The 22,334-nt window shown below is 43.0% G+C and overlaps 1 long non-coding RNA gene across 1 annotated transcript; it reads right to left on the bottom strand.

The window, feature by feature from the left end:
- Positions 1–316: 316 nt before the first annotated feature.
- On the bottom strand, positions 317–21,394 carry LOC126284447 (uncharacterized). The gene is made up of 3 exons (XR_007551481.1): positions 21,225–21,394; positions 6,326–6,520; positions 317–574 (listed from the first exon to the last, which is right to left on the bottom strand). It is a non-coding gene; the product is annotated as an uncharacterized LOC126284447 (long non-coding RNA).
- Positions 21,395–22,334: the final 940 nt, after the last annotated feature.

The following is a 22,334-nucleotide window of genomic DNA, read 5'->3' as shown; positions in this document are numbered from 1 at the left end:
TTGTTTCTGTAATCATGCAAAAGTCGGAGCTGCCTTGTGGTGCTTTTATATCTCTTAAGGTGAAACTGCTACTCACCTTAGAAAGCCTCCGGTTGCTTTCCCATTTTCTTGAATGTTATATCTGTCAATAACTTGGATGTAAGAGCTTTTCTACTGAAGTGATTCTCGCCTTTGTCTCCCCTTCCCATCTACGTGACTGCACAGACAATATTCTTACGAAAGTTTGATGGAGACTGTATAAAATTAAATAAGTCAGTACATACATACACTTCTTTTATAGGTGCACTTGGAAGTGGATGAATATTATTACGGAAAGTTTACTCTGTAAGCGATTTATTAAAATCTACTAAAACTACAGTGATCAAGTCCATTGTGGCTAGCGAACCGACTATGCAAACAACTGCTAGCGGCTTCTAAGCTGCACATTTTGGGTACGACGACATGAAGTGGCGCAGCAGATGAAACAGAAGCGATCCAGGGCGTCGGCCGATGTGCACCGGCGGAGCGGGCCTCATGTGTGAACGCAGCGTCCAAGGCATCATCCTAGACGCTGCCTGCATTCGGCCACGTGCCCCTGGAAAAAAAGAAGTCGTTTTGAGCTCTGCAGAAATGATAGTCTGTCAAGCCTTTTTTGGAAAGCAAGATCCACTGTGAATATACTCAGCAGTTCTCAGGAGTCAGTATGTATCTACAGGGTGTTCGAAAAAAGTCTCGAATGCTTTGAGAGGTGGTAGTACTCATCGAAACAGGAAAAATAAGTCCAATAAACATGGCTTGTTTCTGCAATAAACACTTGTTTACAGGAGGTGTTCGACGTGGCGTCCCTTCATGACCTACCCAGTTGTTGTACCTGCTGACACACTTTGAATACGTGACACTGTGAAACACCCCCTTAGAAAAATTTGTGAATGACTGTGCTGATAAACCCTTTACGTTATTTGATTTTCAAACAGCTGAGCAGGACTGAACGTACTCAGATATTTCGCTCTTTACTTATTCTGATCAACACTAAATTACACACAATATTTTTTAGCGCAACGTAATCTGACTTTCAATAATCCCTGTAAAAGAATGGCCCAGACTAACAATAACCTATACCTTTCATGAATCACTTACCTCACAAAAATCTTCGTTACTCGGACTACTGCAATACAGCGAGTGCCAATACTTCCAGCTAAATATATATATATATCAGTTCATGATAGCCAGTATTACAAATTTACTCTTTCTGATGGACACACGTCCAGATCGTCCGATCTCAAAATTCTGCCATCTCTCTCCCCACATCCACCACTGCTGGCGGCTCACCTCCAACTGCGCAACGCTACGCGCTATTAACATCCAACTGCCCAACACTACAATAGCGAATATTCCAACACTGCCAACCAGCCACAGACTGCACACAGCACAGTCAGTGATTTTCATACAAAGCGCTACGTGACGTTACCAACATAAAAACGTAAATAGCCTACTTACAACTGTAGTGCCCACACATCGCTGACTGGCGTGGCGTAAACGAATTCGTTAAAGTGTTTCCATAACAAAAGACGTAGGAGAGCGAGCAGGCCAGCGTGTGACGAAAGTGTTCTGGTGCACCATCATGCATGAACCACATTTGTTTTCGTTGCTGCAATGGCACAGCCGCCAGCAAGGTAGGCAATACATTAATTAGAAAGTTCAGAAAATGAGCCCCAATTAACCTTTGTCGTAGCATATATGATCCTATTAACCTATCGCCAAGTACGCCTGTCCATACGCTGACTGAGAATCGCTGTTTATGCCATCTTCCCTGAACCGCTAGGAGATTTACGTCTGCCCGTACATGTTGGTTATGGAAGTTCACAAGTCCACCTCTTGTGAACGTTGCATCATTGGTAAATAAGATTTTAAATGTGAGCAGTGGATCTGTGCACGCTTTAGCAGCAGCCATTGACAGATCCGCCGTCTACCATGATGATCCTGTGGCCTTAGGGACTGAACACGCTGTGGATGATACGTGTACAGCATTTGTTCATGAAGTACCCACCAAATAAGAGAGTGAGGCCCGTCTTCTCCTGCTGCTGCTAATCGTCGCACGCTGGTCCCAGGGGTTTCTTCCACTGAACGTAGCACACGATCCTCCAGCTCAGGCTTGCGGACCGTGTGGGGTGCAAGTGCACCTGTGTCCCTTAGATGCTGGACAAGTCTACCGAACAGCGTATCAGAGGGCACTCTGCGCTGTGGTTCTTTTCAGCTAGAAGACATAGGCTACGTCCGTTTGCTAAACCATAGCACAATGTCATATTCACCATTTCCCTTGTCTAGTAGTAGGCTTCCATTCCTTAAGAATGGCGGAAGAGAAAAGATGTAATTTGTGCTACAGCATTTGTACATACAAACAGAGCAATAACAGTAAACATGTGTTTGGAAGAAAGTAAAACACCAGGATCGAAAGTACTGTACAGTAAGTCACACAAACATGACGAAAACTAATGTGGCCTACAACACGATTCGAACCACACAACTGACTGCAGATCACGTAATGATAGGTAGAGTGCTGTGAGTAAGACATCATAATACCTTGCCGGAAAATTTCACGGAGCGCCAATGGTATGACTGTGCTAATATCCGTAATCAACTGACTCACAGCCCTTCCTATAACGACGTATTGATCTCGGAAAGTATGCGTTTCCGGACTCATTTTTACTGGATTTATTTTTCTTCTTTCGATGACTGCTGCCACCTCTCAAAGTATGTGTCACTTTTTTTTACTATATAAAGGCAAATCATTGTTTAACATTATTAACAAAAACCTTGAAAAGTTCTTCACTAATTTATTTCAAATTTTTACACAATATACTAATAAACATTAAGACTGACGTAGGTTATACATTTTTAACCGTATATAATATGTAAATATATATTTAATGTAGAAAGGGGAAATGTAGTGAGCAAAAGTCTCGAAAAGTAAGCGACAGTCTTACTTCTGCAAGACCAACAGACAGTAGCGAAGTGCAACAAGGTCTGTGGGAAAACAACGATTTGCGCAGAATCTGACAGCTGAAAGTAAATGTAAACTAATGTAACGCATTGCGCATAAACAGGTGAATAAATCGGCGGTATGTTCCAGAAAGCCACACGTTAAAATGGGTTTTTAAGGGGTTATATTTCGGAGTTCTGTTCATAACATCAAGTGTTTTGGATAGCCCTGGGCCAAGCGACTACTTGTGTATCTGTCGTAAGAACGAGCGCACATTGTGTATCTACAGTACAGGGTCGAAATTTAAACATTACACACTTTCGCCGGCCAAAGCAAATTGAGCAAATCGGTTGGTTCTTTTGTATTGGGTATGGTCTCCGGTGACCTTAGACAGCTCACAAAGGGACCATTTGTCCATAGGTGGTTCCTGAGGAAATCCCGGAAACCCTGAATTTTGGATACGAAATGTACCAATTTTGGGGATGGCTACTTGTATAATTTCTATTCGTGGCAGATCGTCGAAATTTTCTGTTCTGCTCTGGAAAACAGGATTTGGGAGCCAATCTAAACGTAGCAAGTAAATTGCAAGCCGAGTCGTGCTACGCTGCACATACGTTACAGCAACGCCCTTGTACCTGCACCCTAAGTCACGACCTAGTTGTACGCTGAGTCCTCGTCCACTGGAAGCATAACAAGGTGCTGTTCCTTTCTCTCCGAACCGCGTTAGGTAGCCATGCAAATGATAGCAACGTAAATGTCCTGCTCCCGGAAGAAGGTCGACATGACGTCAGACCCACTTATATACGCGTATTTCATTTGTTGTAGTTGTTTTAACGTTTAAATCCTACTTTCCCGCCTTTCATGGCCCACGGTCTGTTCTAAGTTGAAAGCTCATATTATGCGTTGCCACCTTAAAAAGTTGTGTGTTTGCTATTACATAAGTCATTGTGCGATGCATGTCCTTTTAAAGAGTGTCTTATTAATGTACAATTTTATAATTGTCATATACCACTTGAAAATAATGACGATTATAATGGTAATTATAAAGTTATAATTATGAAGAAAATTGTTTTCATGACTTGCAGTACAGAACGCACGCGATTTTTAAATTACGTTACTATAATTTGTTTCTTATGTTTTCCATTGCAGTTTCTGAAGATCCAGTCATAATTAAAAATTTTAAATTAAAAGGAGGTCAGGGTTGGATGTAATATTGATGTTTTATTGATAGCAGAATCGATTTTCGATCACATGGTGATCATCTTCAGTGATGGAAGTAAAATTTTTTAATTTACATAGCGATCAGTGAGTAAAAACAACGTGAGCGCGATGTATTTATTTGGGAATAAGACACGTAATAAAATTATCTCCTTTATATGAGTATCCGAAACCGTTTGTTTGAGAGTTTTCATTTCTGTTTTATCAACTGTAAAGGTATGATGGGTTCTGACCGAGTGCTTGTTCAAAAAATGAGTATAACTTAATTGCGAAGTATTTATTTGGGACAAAGCTTTTATACTTTAAAGAGAACACTGTTTGTATCACATGATAAATTTTTTCTGTAAATAACAGGTGTGATAGTGGAAGTATCTACTAAGCTAGCGTATTTCGTACACTTGTCTCTATCCAACATATAATTTATTCTTTGAAATTTGTAACAGTAGTTTTCACTCACGAATCCGCTAAACGATCTGTGCATCCACAATGTGCTTTTAAAACATTCTGCTTCCATTATTACGATGACTTTTTAATTTATACAAAGTGTTCACATGTCCCAACGGGATAAATGATGTGTGTTTCATCACGTCGTTAAATACGATAAAAATTGGTAATCTGCACCCTTTAAAATTTTTTTTGTAACACGTAATGAGTTTCATGGCATTTTGAATTGCTGTATTGTGACATATATTGTATAATAATTACATTTGTGTATTTGACTTACTGGTCTCAATGTAATATTTTACGTAAATTAAGAACCTTGTATCTCTGACTCCCTACGCCAGATGGCGGTTACTGTGTTATAACAAATTTATGTTATATTTGCTGTCACGTTATCTGTATATTTTTCTTCTTTTCTAGTCCTGTAATCTGACACCATATAACTTCACCTGTTGATTTTTATTCTGACATGTTTTTTAAGTTGTTTGAAAATAACACCCTAGCGTATGTTGGCAAGATTTGCATTCCTCCTTGTCTTTTTTTTTGCTATGCGTTTATTGATCTACAATTTTTAAAATTGAAATATTCAATTAATGATTTGAAAGAGCACGTTGGTATTTCGTGGTAATCTCTAGGCAAATAAGGAATTGTTAAGTCTTCACGCGACACACGCCACCTAGAGGGCGTTCCAAGACCCTGTCACACCGAGGTCTGCTGTATTGGTGAATGTAAACAGCGGCTTCAGTTTTTGTGATCGCTTCTCAGTTTTGGTTACTGATAACTTGATACCAGTGTCTGAGTTTAATTTGTACAGGTATGTTCTTTCCAACAGTTAGTTTATACCCAGGTGTATTTGTGGCTTTTGTTTTTACTCACTGATCGCTATGTAAAAATTTTTAACTTCTAGCACTGTAGATGGCCACCATGCGATCAAAAATCGATTCTGCTATCAATAAAAGATCAAAACGTTGACCTCCTTTTAATTTAACATATATGGTCGTTGTCCACGCAGCATTCCATGGAGTCGCCAATCAATTAAAAATTTTTTCACGGCGTGTGACAGAAAGTAAAATTAACTATTATCGTTTCGGATTTTAAAATTTTTGGGCATTATAGTTCTTGTTCGAAGACATCCAGCTGTCTTTCATCAGTACAATACGTAAGAGTCCTTGGCTCATCTACCTGCCGGACAAGTTGCGGACCAGACAGAGATATTACTGGGCCTCTTCTCGACCACCTCTGGGCGCAAATTTCTGTGCGTACAGTTCACAAAAAATTGGCTCTAAGCACTATGGGACTTAACATCTGAGCTCATCAGTCCCCTAGACTTAGAATTAACCTAAGGACATCACACACATCCATGCCCAAGGCACGATTCGAACCTGCGACCGTAGCAGCCGCATGGTTCCCGACTGAAGCGCCTATAACCGCTCGGTCACAGCGGCCGGGATACAGTTTACAGGACATCCTGGTATACAGCCACAAAGAAATGACAAAGTAACCCTTGGCCATTGTCAAAGTGGTTCGAATACCGCTAATATTCAAGCACGTTCCGCTAGTAGATGTGAATGTACATGAACAACTGCGAAACCGGTTTCTGGAAAACAGAATTTGGGAGACAATCTATATGTAGTGTAAATAAATTGCAATAGTCGACGAAAAAAAAAATACTTTTAGAAAGATCAATTTAATTGACTAGGAACTTACCGAGAAGAAGCATAAGGAGAAGCATCGGCGGGGAGAAGAAATGCATTGACGGTGCCCAGAAGTTAGGCGGTTGCATACATCCCGATGGCGAAAACGCCACCGAACATGGAGGCCCAGCCGGAGCTTCTCTGCTTGGCGGCTGGTGAAGCGCAGGCAAGCGGCGGCTTCTGCCCGTCGGCATCGTGACTCGGCGTCCTGTGTTCAGAGAAAGGTCTCTGAGAGACTATAGTGGCTGCACGACGCGCCCGCCGTCAGAGGCTGCCAGGAAAGTGCGCTGCGCGAATGCGCCACACGAGAAATCAAGTCCTAGCGGCAAACATGTCATGTAATGGTTAGCGTAGTAAGCGGGCAATATTTTCAGCTTGGTTTATAGCGTCGGCACCAGATGTCATATGTACAAGCTGCTGAGATTGCTGCTGACACTCCTATAATAAAATGACGTGTTTGTAGCAAGTGACTAGTCAAACCTGGCATACAATGGAACGAACGCAATCGAACGGGCATCAGTGAACCAGATTCTTTTCTGTACACAGTAGCCGAGAGCCAGAGAACAGCATTCGGTTTGTTCACTTCTCATTCACTTGTGCTCGTTCGTCTTCCAATAGTCGTCGGTCGTTTAGCGAACAATCCATGGAAGTTCGCGTTCTGCCCGCCACGATGTTTGCAGTACACACAGGATTCGTCTGCTTGGTTGCATGAGAAGTATTTTTGTTGTGACATGAGCTGCGTGCGCTATTGTGTGGTCCGAAAAGAATGTAATGTTGATGGCAGGAGAGTATATGCAGGGTGGTCGGATATTCCCGTTACAAACTTCTAGGACATGCAGAGCGTAGTGCGTACATAACATTTTGAATAGGAATCCGTGTCCGGAAACGCGTCGTTTCCGTTCTACGACAGTTTCAACGCAGATGATTTTCTCATCCACACCCAAGTGAGGAATGTACTTAGGCGTGACCCAGTACAGTTGTTGCAATCCATTTGAAAAGAATTCTGACTCGTTCCGTTATTTTACCTACGCATTTGCATTACAACTTACGTTTTATGGTTTACATTAGTCGACAACAACAAGAACCGAATCCCTACGGCACCAGGCGCAACGTACCGATGCATTACAACAGCGGGTCGATGTGACGACCACCAACGTTGTTACACACATTGTACCTCCGAAGCATGTTCTGGTACACTCTCTCCATGCCACACGGTGTCTCTTCAGTGTCTTGTGCAGTGGACACAACTTGTTACAGGAGATCTTCCTCTGTCTCTACAGGAGTATCATAAATTAGGCTCTTCAAAAAATGGTTCAAATGTCTCTGAGCACTATGGGACTTAACATCTGCGGTCATCAGTCCCCTAGCACTTGGAACTACTTAAACCTAACATAACCTAAGGACATCACACACATCCGTGCCCAAGGCAGGATTCGAACCTGCGACAGTAGCAGTCGCGCTGTTCCTGACGGAGCGCCTAGAACCGCGAGACCACCGCGGCCGGCTTTAGGCTCTTCACACGACCCCACAAGTTGTAGTCCATACGGGTTAAATCCGGCGATCGTGGCGGCCACGCAGTTGGACCATCACGGCCTATCCATCTTTCACCATACCGTCTGTTGAGATGTCTCCCGGCAGCCAGTGAAAAGTGAGGTAGTGCTGAAACCACATTTCCTTAGGGTCATTCAATGGCACAGCTTCCAAGGACGGGTCCATTATGTGTCGTAGGAAGACTAAGTATGCGGGACCCGTGAGCTTGGCTCGAAGGAGGTATGGTCCAATCACATGACCGTCCAGAATACCTGCCCACACGTTAATTCCCAGCCTGTCTTGAAATCCCTGAAAATGCGTGACATGAGTGTTTTCGGCCGCCCGGACATGGCTATTTCGAGCATTTAGAACACAATCCCTTGTGAACCTACATTCATCTGTGAAGAGAACTCGACGTGGAAACAGGGACGCGTCGATGCAACGGTGCAGGAACCATGTGCAGAAGGCACCGCTTTGTGGAATGTCTGCTGGACCCACAGTGTGTACCCCTTGTAAGTGGTATGGATGTAATTGTTGCTCTTGCAGGACGTCCAAGACGGTACTGTGCACGCGCAATTGTTCGCGAACTCGTTGACGGGCTATCTTCAATGGGACGCGGTACACCTTCTTCAAATTCGGGAGTGCGGTGTCGCCGTGGAGCACCACAGTCCTGCCTCCTCACGGTGAAGGTTCCCGTTTCTCGTAGCCGTTGTGTAACTTGGGCAAACAGTTTGTGCCATGGACTGTGACTGTGTGGAAAACGTTTGTGATACAGCCGACTAACTGCTCTTCCGTTACCTCCAGCTTCGCCATACACAAGGAGCATGTCTGTGTATTCCGCAAACGTGTACTGCACCATGTTTCCTCTGTCGGTGATGCACAGGTATTGACTCGGTCTCACAGCAAAGCGGACATCGTGTCTACCCTGTTACCTACCGGGACAGGGAATTCTGAAACGTTTCTCTTGCCCTAAGCAGACGTTGACGAGGTACACTTCTGAATTGAAACTGTCGTAGAACGGAAACGATACGATTCCGGACATGGGTTCCTATTCAAAATGTTCTGTACTCACTATCCTCTATCTAGACGTTTGTAACGGAAATTTCCGACCACCCTATATGTCATACGTGTTTTTGGGAGCCAAGAGATCAACAGCACAAATGCTGAAGAAAGAGAAATGTAATTGGCAGAAAATTGCCGAAGCGCTCAATGGTACCACGGGGGATGTGAAAAAAAATGGCTCTGAGCACTATGGGACTTAACATCTATGGTCATCAGTCCCCTAGAACTTAGAACTACTTAAACCTAACTAACCTAAGGACATCACACAACACCCAGCCATCACGAGGCAGAGAAAATCCCTGACCCGGGGGATGTGAGAAAGACGATAATCTCATTGGGCACTTGCGTCAACTAGAAATGGACTGAATAAGCGCAACTTCTGTAATGCGTTTTATTAAAAAGGAATGGCACCACAAATTTCTTTGAAGGTAAAAAAATACGAATATTTGGAAGGAATGGACAAAAATATGGGAACATCATGAACACAATACTTTAATGTACCTAATACCTTTGTATCACCGTGTTGGCATTCAAGGTAACTTCCAGTCGTCTCGCAATGAATAACTAAAGGTCCTGTAAGGTTGTCAAGGGAGTCTTATACCAATCTTGCTGCAAAATAATGGTAATTTAATGATTATAAAGAATCCGCCGCGATTGCAAATTGAAACCGGATGTTGACCAAGGTTTCGGCAAGGATAAGCACGCCTTCTTCGGAACACACTAAGACTACAAACTTAATTTTACATTATATGTGAGTCTTTTGCCCTTTTGGGCGTTCTGTATTAATGTTGGACCATGCCTCTTAAGGCAGTTTGTAGTCTTAGTGTGTTCCGAAGAAGGCGTGCTTATCCGCGCTGAAACCTTGGTCAACATCCGCTTTCAATTTGCAATCGAGGCGGATTGTTTATAATCATTAAATTATTCACGATTGCTGACGCACTGCAATGTTAAAAGTTCTCATGTAATTTAAGGTATCGATGATGGAGATGGAAAGCGATCATACACCCTACTCTCCAAATTAGACCACAAAGGCTCAATAATATTGAGATCTGGTGGCAGTGGTACCCAGGGGACAATCGAAAATTCGATGTCGTGCTCAGAGAACCGGTTCTGGACGCTGTGAGCTGTGTGAACAGGAACTCTGTCGCTTTGTGACATAGTATCACGAATGAGGAAGAAACATTGTACCATAGCATGAACGTGATCACCCAAAATATTCTCATAATCCTTGACAGCAGGGCGACCTTAAAAGAGTAACCATGGAGACCTTGGAATACCACGATATCGTTACAGAAATTATCAGCAAACCCTCTCTTTATTTCACTGACGGGACAAACTGGATTAGAAGTTCGATACACTGTTCAACATAACTCATTCGACCACACAACTTTCTTCCATTGCTCCACAGTTATGGTTTTACTGCTTCAATACCACGTTTATTTGATAAGGGCACTTCCATCTCTGAAGGTTGGTGTAGGAATTCCAGCTAGCCCGCAGTTCCCTGCTTCTGCAGCTCTCTTCGTGTTTTGGTGCTAACAGGATCAGCGAGTGAAACATTTCGTTCCTCAGTGACTTCTGCAGCTGTGATCCTCTTATTTTTCGTCACAACCCACTTCAATGACCGTCCGTCGCGACAACTCGATGCACATTCGACCGCGTTGTTACTTAGCGAATCGCGCCATCGTCCTGGACGCTGCCTCCCCAAACACTGTGACCGGGGCCGGAGCCGAGGACCCTGGCCTGCCCACGCCAGACATCCGCTGCCGGGGATGGTCGCTCAAGACCTGACCCACAGTCGCCGCCGCCAACGGCGACGCCTCTCAGCCGCGATCAGATCAAAGGCCTGCGGCTCGGTACGACCCAGCAAGGCCACGGAGCACCTGCCGACGCAGCGGATTCCAGTTACGCCAGAGCAGCTAGTCGCAGCAGTGGCCACACGTGTGAGCCACCTTCGTGGCCGCCGAGAATATGATGGACAAGAGCAAACTTCGCCCGGAACGCCAACAATCAAAGTATTGCAGTTGACCAATAAATGTTGTTATGCTACCCGTAGACACATCCCCACCATCCTATTCCTCACGCCTAGAGGAGAACCCACGTTAGAATCTAGCGACGGGGAGTAGAGTCCAGTCCCGTGTCTGTTTACGTTACTATAAAATACGGCTGAGATGAGGGGAAGGTGCTTGTTTGGGGGAAGAGACCAGCGAGGTCATCGGTCTCATCGGATTAGGGAAGGATGGGGAGGAAGTCGGCCGTGCCCTTTCAAAGGAACCATCCCGGCATTTGCCTGGAGCGATTTAGAGAAATCACGGAAAACCTAAATCAGGATGGCCGGACGCGGCATTGAACCGTCGTCCTCCCGAATATGAGTCTAGTGTGGTAACCACTGCGCCACCTAGCTCGGTACGGCTGAGAACCGCAGGCCCTTGATTCGCGCCACATGCGGCCTGCGGGCCGCAGTTTGACGGCGTTTGCGTATACCGAACTGCGCTTTACAGTTGTCAAGAACAGGTACCGTGAGTGAATGGATCAACAAGGTTTCCGAACATACCGTTGACATTTGCACAAATGTACACTACTTTCAGTGTAGTAAAGATACAACGCTAATTGGGTCAAAAAACAAGCGAAGTACATTAACTTTTGTAGCGAGTCCATTATGCCAAAATACTCAAAGATCTCCCTGAACAACTTCTGGAAGTGTGTCGGTGGAGTTCTGATTCGCCCTGTGTATTTCACATTTCATTAACAATACTTTATGGGCGTTATTTTCCCTAGAGTTCTTAAATAAAATCCTCAGACTGCACCGCATACGCCACTACAGACTACAGGAACTAACTGCAAGAACTATCTGCTGAACCGGAAATCTGGGAGTCAAGGAAAACGGGAAGGACCCGGCCCACAAATCAACTGCTTATTATTTCATGCAAATAACAATTTATTGGAAAGTTAAAATTTAACTTAAGAAATAAATACGGCAATTTAAATTTTAAGGCTACATTTTAAAATAAATATAACATACTTTTAATAATAAAAGAGACGGCTACGCAAAAGATCAGGTGAAACCTGCAATTTACATCTTAAGGCCACAGTTTACAGCAATATAACATACTTTTTAATAAACTTGCTGTGAAACTTGCAAATTAAATCTTAAGGCCACAGTTTGCAGGAATACACCCATCACCTCGGTTCCGAGAGTTCATGAACCTGTACAGAAAATTAGAATAGACATCCACATAAAATTCATATCCGTCCTTTTTACTGCTATGAAAACCACACATTTCATGCTGTACCTCCATACAGCGAGTCCTTCAGGGGGTGGTGGTCCAGATTGCTGTACACCCCGGTACCTCTAATATCTCTAATACCCAGTACCACGTCCTCTTGCATTGATGCATGCCTGTATTCGTCGTGGTATACTATCTACAAGTTCATCACGTCGTACATTAAAAGCCCTTTTCAGTCTATCCCAGGCATGTTCGATAGTGTTCATGTCTGGAGAACATGCTGGTCACTCTAGTGGAGCGATGTCGTTATCCTGAAGGAAGTCATTCGCAAGATGTGCACGATGGGGGCGCTAATTGTCGTCCATGAAGACGAATGCCTCGCCGATATGGTTGCACTATCGGTCGGAGGATTGCATTCACGTATCGTACAGCCGTTGCGGCGCTTTCCATGACCACCAGCGGCGTACGTCCGCCCCACTCGCTGGACAGTGTCTATAAGGCGTTAAGCCTGACCGGGTTGCCTCCATACACGTGCCCGACGATTGTCTGATTGAAGGCGCATGCGACACTCATCGGTGAAGAGCGCGTAATGGCAATCCTGAGCGGTCCATTCGGCATGTTGTTGGGCCAGTCTATAACGCGCTGCAGGGTGTCGTGGGTACAAAGACGGACTTCGCCATGGACGTCGGGAGTGAAGTTGCGCATCATGGAGCCTATTGTGCACAGTTTGAGTCGTTGTGCTTGGAGTAACGAGCTCCTAGGAAAGGGAACATATGGTGTCGTTCTTAAAGGAGAGAAATCTTCAGATGTAAGGGCCCATGACTGTTTACAGTATAAAAGTGCTTTTTTCTTTTAACGTCGGTCAGTGAAATTCAAAAATGTCTTATTTGCAGCATTTAGCTGCACCTTCTATCTACGTCTCTACATAGTCACCACTCGGTCGTAGCGTTGTACTAACTTACCAAAATCGAAGGGAGCCAAATTCGGGTTCTATAGTGAGTGATCAAATACTTCCGATCGAAAACGCTACGGGAGCGTCATTATTGCAACTGCAGTGTTCGGTCGAGCATTGTTATGGAGAAGGACCATTGTTGCACTTTGCTGTCATGGATAATAGTTACAATATGTGGACCACATGAAATCAGGTGGATCCCCTCAGTATGAAGAAACCCATTAACGGCACACACTTTGCACTTGGCATGAGACTTGTTATATGCATCTTTACGCGCCCTCTGCACTGAAAAGTGCAACGTGAGGTGATTGTCAGGCATACTAGAGGCAGTGTGCAACACATATGCTCGAAGCTTCATTGGATTTTCACTGTGATTTTAATTTCGCGACCGATCGGACCTTGAAGAAATAAAACAGCCCTAGCGTATAAAGGACCTAGTGGATAACATCAGACAATCCATGAGGTTGTTTTCAGGAGATTCTTCTGCACACAAAGAAACCAAAAGGCTGTAAAAATGTAGCGAAATGCAGGAAAAGCCGCAGAGTAGCTACAGTTGGTACAAGGGCGGGAAGTTGACCCTCGGCATAGTAGAAGAGTAGGTATTGCTCAGAAATGAACGGAAAGATCAGCTATTGTTCGTTTAAACGGTTGCCGATCACGCACTGGAAGCAGTCTGTAATGTCTCGCACATAAATAATACAGTCTGTTTGGTTTCGTGGTTGAGGTGTGGTGTTTGCTGCAATACTTCTGCGTTCGTACTTATTTGACAGATCGCCACCCCAGCCGAATGGTCACCTGTTAGTTAGTTATGAGTGGTGGATATCGGCGCTGATGCTGGTTCGTGCAAAGCAAGCAGTGCATAAGTGGACTGGTGCAAAAGTGCCGAGGAAGCAGGTTCCGACAAAAGTGGCCCATAAGAGTGCCTCTTCACCTGGAGTTGTGAAGAAGCTAGATATGTGGTCAGGAACTTCTGGCATTGCGAAAAATCAGACGTTATCAGAAATCAACTGAATTGCCGATCCGCAGATTATCTTTCGAGCGTCTGGTGAGAGTATTGGCTTCGATTTCAAGAATAACATGCGCTTTCAGAGAGCTGCAATTGGAGATCTTCAAGAAGCAAGTGAAGACTACCTGTTAGGTCTATCTGAAGACACAAAGATTGGTGCCATCCATGCAGAGCGTGTGACCATTCTGGCTAATGATATTCAGCCTGCTCGGCACATCCATGGTGCACTTGCTTAAAGGAAGAACAGCGGCATTGTAGAAGAAGCGGCACATTCCAACTCTGTCAAATTACATTACCAGCTGGTTCTTACTGTTCTAATGTGCAACATAAGCCCTCATAACACTGCCAGGTTTGAAGACGTTTGACGGTGCTCTTCATTTAAAGCTGTAGCGGGTGAAGTTAATGTACTGCTGGAGGTGAAGGTACCACTATATTTTGGGTCCATTTTCGGTGTTTTGTAATAAGGTGTTGCCGAAATGCGTACAATTTCTCTGAAAGATGTAATTACACTAATTGTTGAAGCACAATTTGTGTTTGGTTCTGTTTAAGTGGCACTGTGTAGTTTGTGGTTTAAATTGTGAATTGTGTGGCACACATTAAAATTAAGGCATTTAAAGTTATCTTGTAGTTTTTATGGTCTTTTGGAGATCTAGCTAGATACATAGGGGCAGTCTGTCTCAGCTCGGGTATATCTCGAGTATATGCATCTGTATTTTGAATGTTTATGACCGTCTTGCTTACATATTTTCTTCCAAAATAATATGTGGTTTGCATGTTGATTGTTTGGCTTATTTTTCATCAGTTTAGAATAGGGCAGTAATATGTACTAAATAAAAAATGTTAGCGTCGTTGCCTTCGCTTTTGAAGAGGCCGGGTTCCATTACCGTCACAACCACAGACTTTTTATGAGGTATGACTCTACTGAGCCTCGTAAGGTCAGATGAGGAGCTACTTGGATAAAGAAGCAGCGGAATCATCAGGCTTCATCTGCTTCCAGTACCGGCTGGAGGAACGGGCGACATGCTGATCATACGTTCCACCACCACAGTTCGCTCCTCGTACTGCCCTGTCGGCGGCAGTCGGCCAGTGGAACAACCCCGTGGACTAACGCCTGCATGGCTTTTACGTTATGCTTTCCGACCATCGTATACATTGTCAAAATCTGTATAACTTCACGATCAGGTTGTCTGATAGCTACAACAGCAGCTCACAGACTGATGGGCTTCAATCGCACAGATAAAGAAACGACTTGTACCTGAGTTTGCTGATCGTTTGCATTTGGTGAGACGAAACAGATGTTGGTGTGACCACTACTCTTGATGGCTGAACAGTCCTCTCCGATTCTGTTATCTTGTTATTATTTCGTTATGTTCTACACTTGTTATGCCCCTGAAGTACTCTTCTAAGACTCCCTTCATTCTCACGGAGAAACAATCCGGCCTTATAATTATGCAGCAACACAAGTTAAAAATTTACTTGTGCACGTAAGAAAATTGTCGGCATTGTACACTAGAACTTAGCGAACACAGCACGTAGATATATTTACTCGTTTTGTATACAGTTTCACTGAACGGTAGTAGCTGACTGACCCTGTGTAATACACGAAGAAAATGAAAAATAAAAGTCAACACATGTCGAAATAAGCTGGTTAATTGAACACCAAACATAACGTCAATGATCCTTAATAAACCAGAGGAATGCGAGATAAGAGAGGGAGACTTCAAAACTTACTAAAAAGTCACTCATTCAAATTTGGCTGATTTTTTACGTCGATTAAAGGGATTGCCTTTGATTGACATTGGTATTTAAGTAATTTTTAATGTCATCTCTCTTCAGTCGCGTCCTTTCTCTTAGTCGTTACGTTTGGTTGAGGCTAGGTTTGCTGTTGAATTAACGAACCTATTTCGACAACTCTCACTTTTAATACAGTGACCGATGCTATGAACAGACATATGGAGTTGCAACGGTCAGCCCGTGGTCACCTATGTTTATCAATTTATTTACAGAGTATTTCAAGGAACGAACCTTGGAGTCGTAAACGTTGCAACTTGTGTGTTTTTTTCGGATGAGTAGACGAAACTTTAGTTGTTTAGCCTCATGAAGTGAGCAATGACTGTTTAGAAACATTTGAGCTCATTCTACACGATTTTTCTCTTCCCTTCTTTGACTTAATGGCCAGCAGGAAGGGTGACAACACATTGGAAATTGCCATTTACAGGAAGCTAACTCCCTGTAATTTGTATCTAGTGGCTGACAGGCGTCACCATTCGCCTCAGCGGAAGTGAGTACTTCGTACCTTGGTTCACAGGGCCCACATTTCAGACCCTCAAAGTTTGTCAGCTGAGGCAGCCCATCTCGAGGACACATTTCGGCAGAATGGTTATAGCGAAAGGCAGATCAGAAGCGCGTTACGCTGTCGACCCACTGTGAATCAGGTTAAGTGATGATGACATGAAGGTGGCACCAAATGCTTCTTGCCTGACGTAGGATACATTTCCAACAGGATTGGTCCTACTCTGCGGAAATATGATGTGAAATTATTGACCAGCAAATGGCCCAATTTAGGACCTGTACAGGATGATCTCGGTTAGCATGAGGCGGATGTCTACCGTATTTTTTGCACCTGTGGCGTGTCATACATCGGTCAGACTATCAGCGCCGTGGAGGAACTGTGTTCTGAGTATAAGCGTCACACACATCTACAACAGCCGAGTATATCTGCTATTGCGCACCATTGCCTTGGCACCTGTGATCCTTTAGAATTTAACAACACGGAGATTCTGGCATGCAATTCCATCTATTGGGATAGTGCTATTAAGGCAGCAGTTAAAATGAAATTAGCAGGTGGCCTTATAAATCGAGATATTTTCTTAAATACTCTGTCCCTTGTTAATCAAGAGAGAGACATAGTTAATGATAACTCGCACATCGGTTGCCGATAACTTCGGTCACCTTTGGTTTCACATTGCACACCGAGGTTTTAAATTACCTTGTGCAGTGACCCGTCATTCCATTTGTGACTTGAAAAAGACAGGGTGATCACCTGTCTAAATATCGGCCGTTCTCCACGACATCACTTGGGTCAATTTACGTTGCTTATTTGAAATATGAAGGATAGTTGTGATCTGATAATCATTGCAGTTTGCTGAAGATGTACGTTCAGAAACAATGACAATGTTTTCCCATTTGGGAAGGAATGTGGGATTAAATGACGAAAGCAATCTTTAACAAAAAGAAAGCTTTGCTGGTATCAGAGAATGATGTGGGACAGAGTAAGTAGTTCACGATACAGCAGGTTTATCGGAGAGTATTGTAAAGAAGTAAGACTTGAAATGAGAATGACTTTGAGAATAATATGACACATGATGTGTGAAATGTAAAGATATGAGAAATAATAAAGAAAATTGTTACCAGAGGAAACCTCTGCTCTAAAGTTCACCCACTCATCTAATCTGTAATAGTTAATACGTTACTGGAATCCGATTGAAAGAGAGGAAAAATAAAAGTTGCTACATATGAAAAATTATAGAGGAAGTAGCACTTAGTAGACAATGACCAAAATAAGGAAAGTAGAAGGCCCGACACTGAGTTAATCGAAAGAGTTAAAACTGCAAAAAGAAGAAATGCGGCGACTGCTGCTGAGTGGAGCTGTAAAACTACCGTAGGTTGTGGTGGACTACCGTAAGAGTAGACTTGGGTTGTTTTCCTCGTAGCCTTGGTCGGATCGAAACCGCGTTATCTGTACGCTACGTGTGTTGCATACCATCGAACTTTATCTTATTTCGATAGTTTTCTTTGAGTATGCGAACAGTGTCTTATTAGATTTCTCTAGAAACCTTCTAGGAAATGAGCGAGAGTATACAGGATGATTCCCGAAGATATGCAAATATTTTAATATGTTATTTTACAAGTAAAACTAAAGAAAAATTTGATATAAACAGAGGTCCGCAAATGTTTAGTTTCGGAGTACGGCTAATAAAAGATTTTGCCTGAAATTTAGCGACTTCGCTCATTTGAAGCCGTTACAAAACTGTAGGAGGCTAAAGCACCATTTCCATTTATTTTGTTGTTATTGATCTGGTAAATCTAATAAAACATGTCCCAGACGTGAATGTGCAATAGTTTTCCACAAGATCCAGAGAAGCAAAGAAATAATTTCGTAAAATTTTTAATTTATTAACTACTTAGCCCAGCTTCTTTTTTTACCTTCCAGGCATTTGCCATAAACAAACATCATATTGGCGTATTCCTCTGACGTAAATTTGAAAGGCATCCCTTTTTCACAAATAATCTACAAACTACAACAGTTACTATGTGGTTTCACTTAAATACAACCGCGCGACTGCTACGGTCGCAGGTTCGAATCCTGCCTCGTGCATGGATGTGTGTGATGTCCTTCGGTTAGTTAGGTTTAAGTAGTTCTAAGTTCTAGGGGACTGATGCCCACAGTTGTTAAGTCCCATAGTGCTCAGAGCCATTTGAACCATTTTTTTTTGAACTTAAATACATTGTTGTTATTAGGTTCTTTCAGTCAACAATACAGAAAACTAATTCGTTGTAAGATTAAGAAAGAACTGAAACAACTCAACGGTAGCCAACAATGACATAAACGTTTCTACATTCTTAACGGAAAATAAACAAATTTAATTGTATAATAATCTTTGCTTCTCTGGATGTTCTGGAAAACTACTGCAGATACACTTCTGGGACATGTTTCATTAGTCACCAGACCAATAACAACAAAATAAATGGAAATCGTGCTTTACTTCAACCTCGTACAGTCCTGCGATGGCTTCATATCAGCGAAGTTGCTAAATTTGAGGCAAACCCTTTTATTAGCCGTAACTCCGTAACTAAACATAAGTGGACCTATGTTTACATGAAATTTTCTCTTTTGTTTTACTTGTACAATAACATATTAAAATATGTGCATATCTTCGGGAAACACACTGTATAAAGGGCTGCGTAACCCAAGCAGTATTTTTGTTATATATAGTTATCCCGCTGTCTGTTCCTTCAAAACAACTACTACTTATAGCAAAATTGAAACTGCCAATGTTTAATTCACGTTTGATTCGAAAACTGTTGATTTTTCACGTGAGACGGAGGAATGTTGTAAAAATAGAAACAATGCAGATTTATCATACAGCGCTACAAAACAGAATGTTTTCAAAAATAGGTAAACTTAAAAAAAAAACGCGAAAGGAAAACATACCAAACATACACTACTGGCCATTAAAATTGCTACACCACCAAGATGACGTGCTACAGACGCGAAATTTAGCCGACTGGAAGAAAATGCTGTGATATGCAAATGATTAGCTTTTCAGAGCATTCACACAAGGTTGACGCCGGTGGCGACACCTACAACGTGCTGACATGAGGAAAGTTTCCAACCGATTTCTCAGACACAAACAGCAATTGACCGGCATTGCCTGGTGAAACGTTGTTGTGATGCCTCGTGCATGAAGGAGAAATGCGTACCATCACGTTTCCGACTTTGCTAAAGCTCGGATTGTAGCCTATCGCGATTGCGGTTTATCGTATAGCGACATTGCTGCTCGCGTTGGTCGAGATTCAATGACTGTTAGCTGAATATGGAATCGGTGGGTTCAGGAGGGCAATACGGAGCGCCGTGCTGGATCCCAACGGCCTCGTATCGCTAGCAGTCGAGATGACAGGCATCTTATCTCCATGGCTGTAACGGATCGTGCAGCCACGTCTCGATCTCTGAGTTAACAGATGGGGACTTCAGCAAGACAACAACCATCTGCAGGAACAGTTGGACTCCGTTTCCAGCAACATGGACTATCAGCTCGGAGAACATGGCTGCGTTTACCCTTGACACTGCATCGCAGACAGGAGGGCCTGCGATGGTGTACTCAACGAGGAACCTGGGTGCATGAATGGCAAAACGTCATTTTCGGATGAATCCAGGTTCTGTTTACAGCATCATGATGGTCGCATCCGTGTTTGGCGACATCGCGATGAACGCACATTGGAAGCGTGTATTGGTCATCGCCGTACTGGCGTATCACCCGGCGTGATGGTATGGGGTGCCATTGGTTACACGAGTCGGTCACCTCTTGTTCGCTTTGACGGCACTTTGAATAGTGGACGTTACATTTCAGATGTGGTACGACTCGTGGCTCTACCCTTCATTCGATCCCTGCGAAACCCTACATTTCAGCAGGATAATGCACGACCGCATGTTGCAGGTCCTGTACGGGCCTTTCTGGATGCAGAAAATGTTCGACTGCTGCCCTGGCCAGCAGATTCTCCAGATCTCTCATCAATTGAAAACGTCTAGTCAATGGTGGCCGAGCAACTGGCTCGTCACAATACTCCAGTCACCACTCTTGATGAACTGTGATATCGTGTTGAAACTGCATGGGCAGCTGTACCTGTACACGCCATCCAAGCTCTGTTTGACTAAATGCCCAGGCGTATCAAGGTCGTTATTACGGCCAGAGGTGGTTGTTCTGGGTATTGATTTCTCAGGATCTATGCACCCAGATTGCGTGAAAATGTAATCACATGTTAGTTCTAGTATAATATTTTCGTCCTGTGAATACTCGTTTATTATCTGCATTTGTTCTTGATGTAGCAATTTTAATGGCCAGTAGTGTAGTTTCAGTAAATGGGCGAACTTATATATAACATGTTACTGCCATTCGTATACAACTTCAGTACTTATCAGTAATAACAAGGAACTTTTACCTTTGGTCGTGATGAAAAACATTCTGTTACATAGTTTTTTATGTTTGTGCTTGTACACTGTGCATGCATCAAAAGTAATTGCTTTCATTACATAGAAGCGCAGAAGTTAGGCAGTCAAATAATTTTTATTACCTACAAATTGCAATTTATATTTTGTAAGGATATAAAATACACAATGGACAAACGTTAAACGATGTGATTACGCACAAAACAAACAAACAAAGAACAAAGAGAAGTCATTGGCTCTCAGTTTCTCTCTCACACGTTCATTTATGTTTCTTTCCCTACGAATGCTAACAATACTACTAGCAATCGTACTATTTATTGCTTCCTTAGGTACTGCGGACTGTAGTTTTGGTAAAGAGTAACTCTAGTACTGAATAAATAAGGGTACTTTTGCAAAGAGCGCCATACTTACGTGCCTGTGTCTCCAATTGATATAGTGCAATTGGAAGCGTCTTCACAAGGACGTGGCCCAGGGCCGTAAGTTAGGACGAAGCCAAAGTGAGGCAGTATTAGGAAGAGAATCAAAACTGCACGGTCTGCTGTGGTAAACATTACATTCGTAACGGCGTGGCGGGAATCCCGTAGTAAGTCCTCACAGCTAGAGGCCAACGCATTTATACGCAAGCTCTGCTATCCAGACCTATGATTAAGCTTAGCATATGCTCTGTTGACTCGAGATAGAGAGTGTTTATCGCTGTTAACATGAGTACATTAATCGTGCCGCTTTTCTGGAAAAAAGTGCTCCAAAATGGGAAACACAGAGCAGGTCCGTGCCCTAGGTCTGATGGTAATTTCGTGTTCAGCGGAGAGATTGCCTGATATTGCAAAACCCGCTTAGTTTTCATTATGAATCGGCTGTTTGCTGCGCAGTACCGAGATATACAGCATGCGAGAAACTGTGAAGTGCTTTAGGATAGAGACGACGGAAAGTGCTGCTCGTGCTAATTGGATATGAGAATGGGTTTCGTTAATTAATTAATAATGTCTGCATTGACATATGCGTCTCCGCTGCTGTTTTCTTCGCTTCATGCTCACACTAACAAAGAAACAAACACCAAGCATTCTCTAACTATGGCATCTTCTTCACTGGAGGTGAGATGTTAGATTTTTAACCAGAGTAAATTTTGTACACATTCAAATCTGTTATTTCCCTTTGGATTTGAACAGCACGTGAAATGTGATAATAATGTTATTTACAAAATTTTGAGAGCCCTATAGTGCAGAAACTCACATACAGTAAGCATGACTTACACATTCCATCTGCACACGTAAACAACAGAAACGTAAACTAGATTCTCCTAAGCTGTTCCCCTAAACTATTTACGGAACCGTTTAAGCTACAGTAATTCAGTTTTCGGCCTGATGAATTATGAGAAATTCCTAACAACGTATGGTTTTTATGCTACTAACATGGAGACGAATTCAAAGGTGTTTACCTCTTTGAAATCGTATGAGTAGTTTCGGAGCTTTACAGTATTTAGAAAGTAGGATTTATCGGTTTTTAACATGAAATGATTGTCTT

This window comes from Schistocerca gregaria, chromosome 8, assembly GCF_023897955.1.
Source record: "Schistocerca gregaria isolate iqSchGreg1 chromosome 8, iqSchGreg1.2, whole genome shotgun sequence".
NCBI classification, from domain to species: domain Eukaryota; kingdom Metazoa; phylum Arthropoda; class Insecta; order Orthoptera; family Acrididae; genus Schistocerca; species Schistocerca gregaria.
Note: the sequence above shows the minus strand (reverse complement) of the source record. Positions and strands in the feature narration are given on the sequence as shown.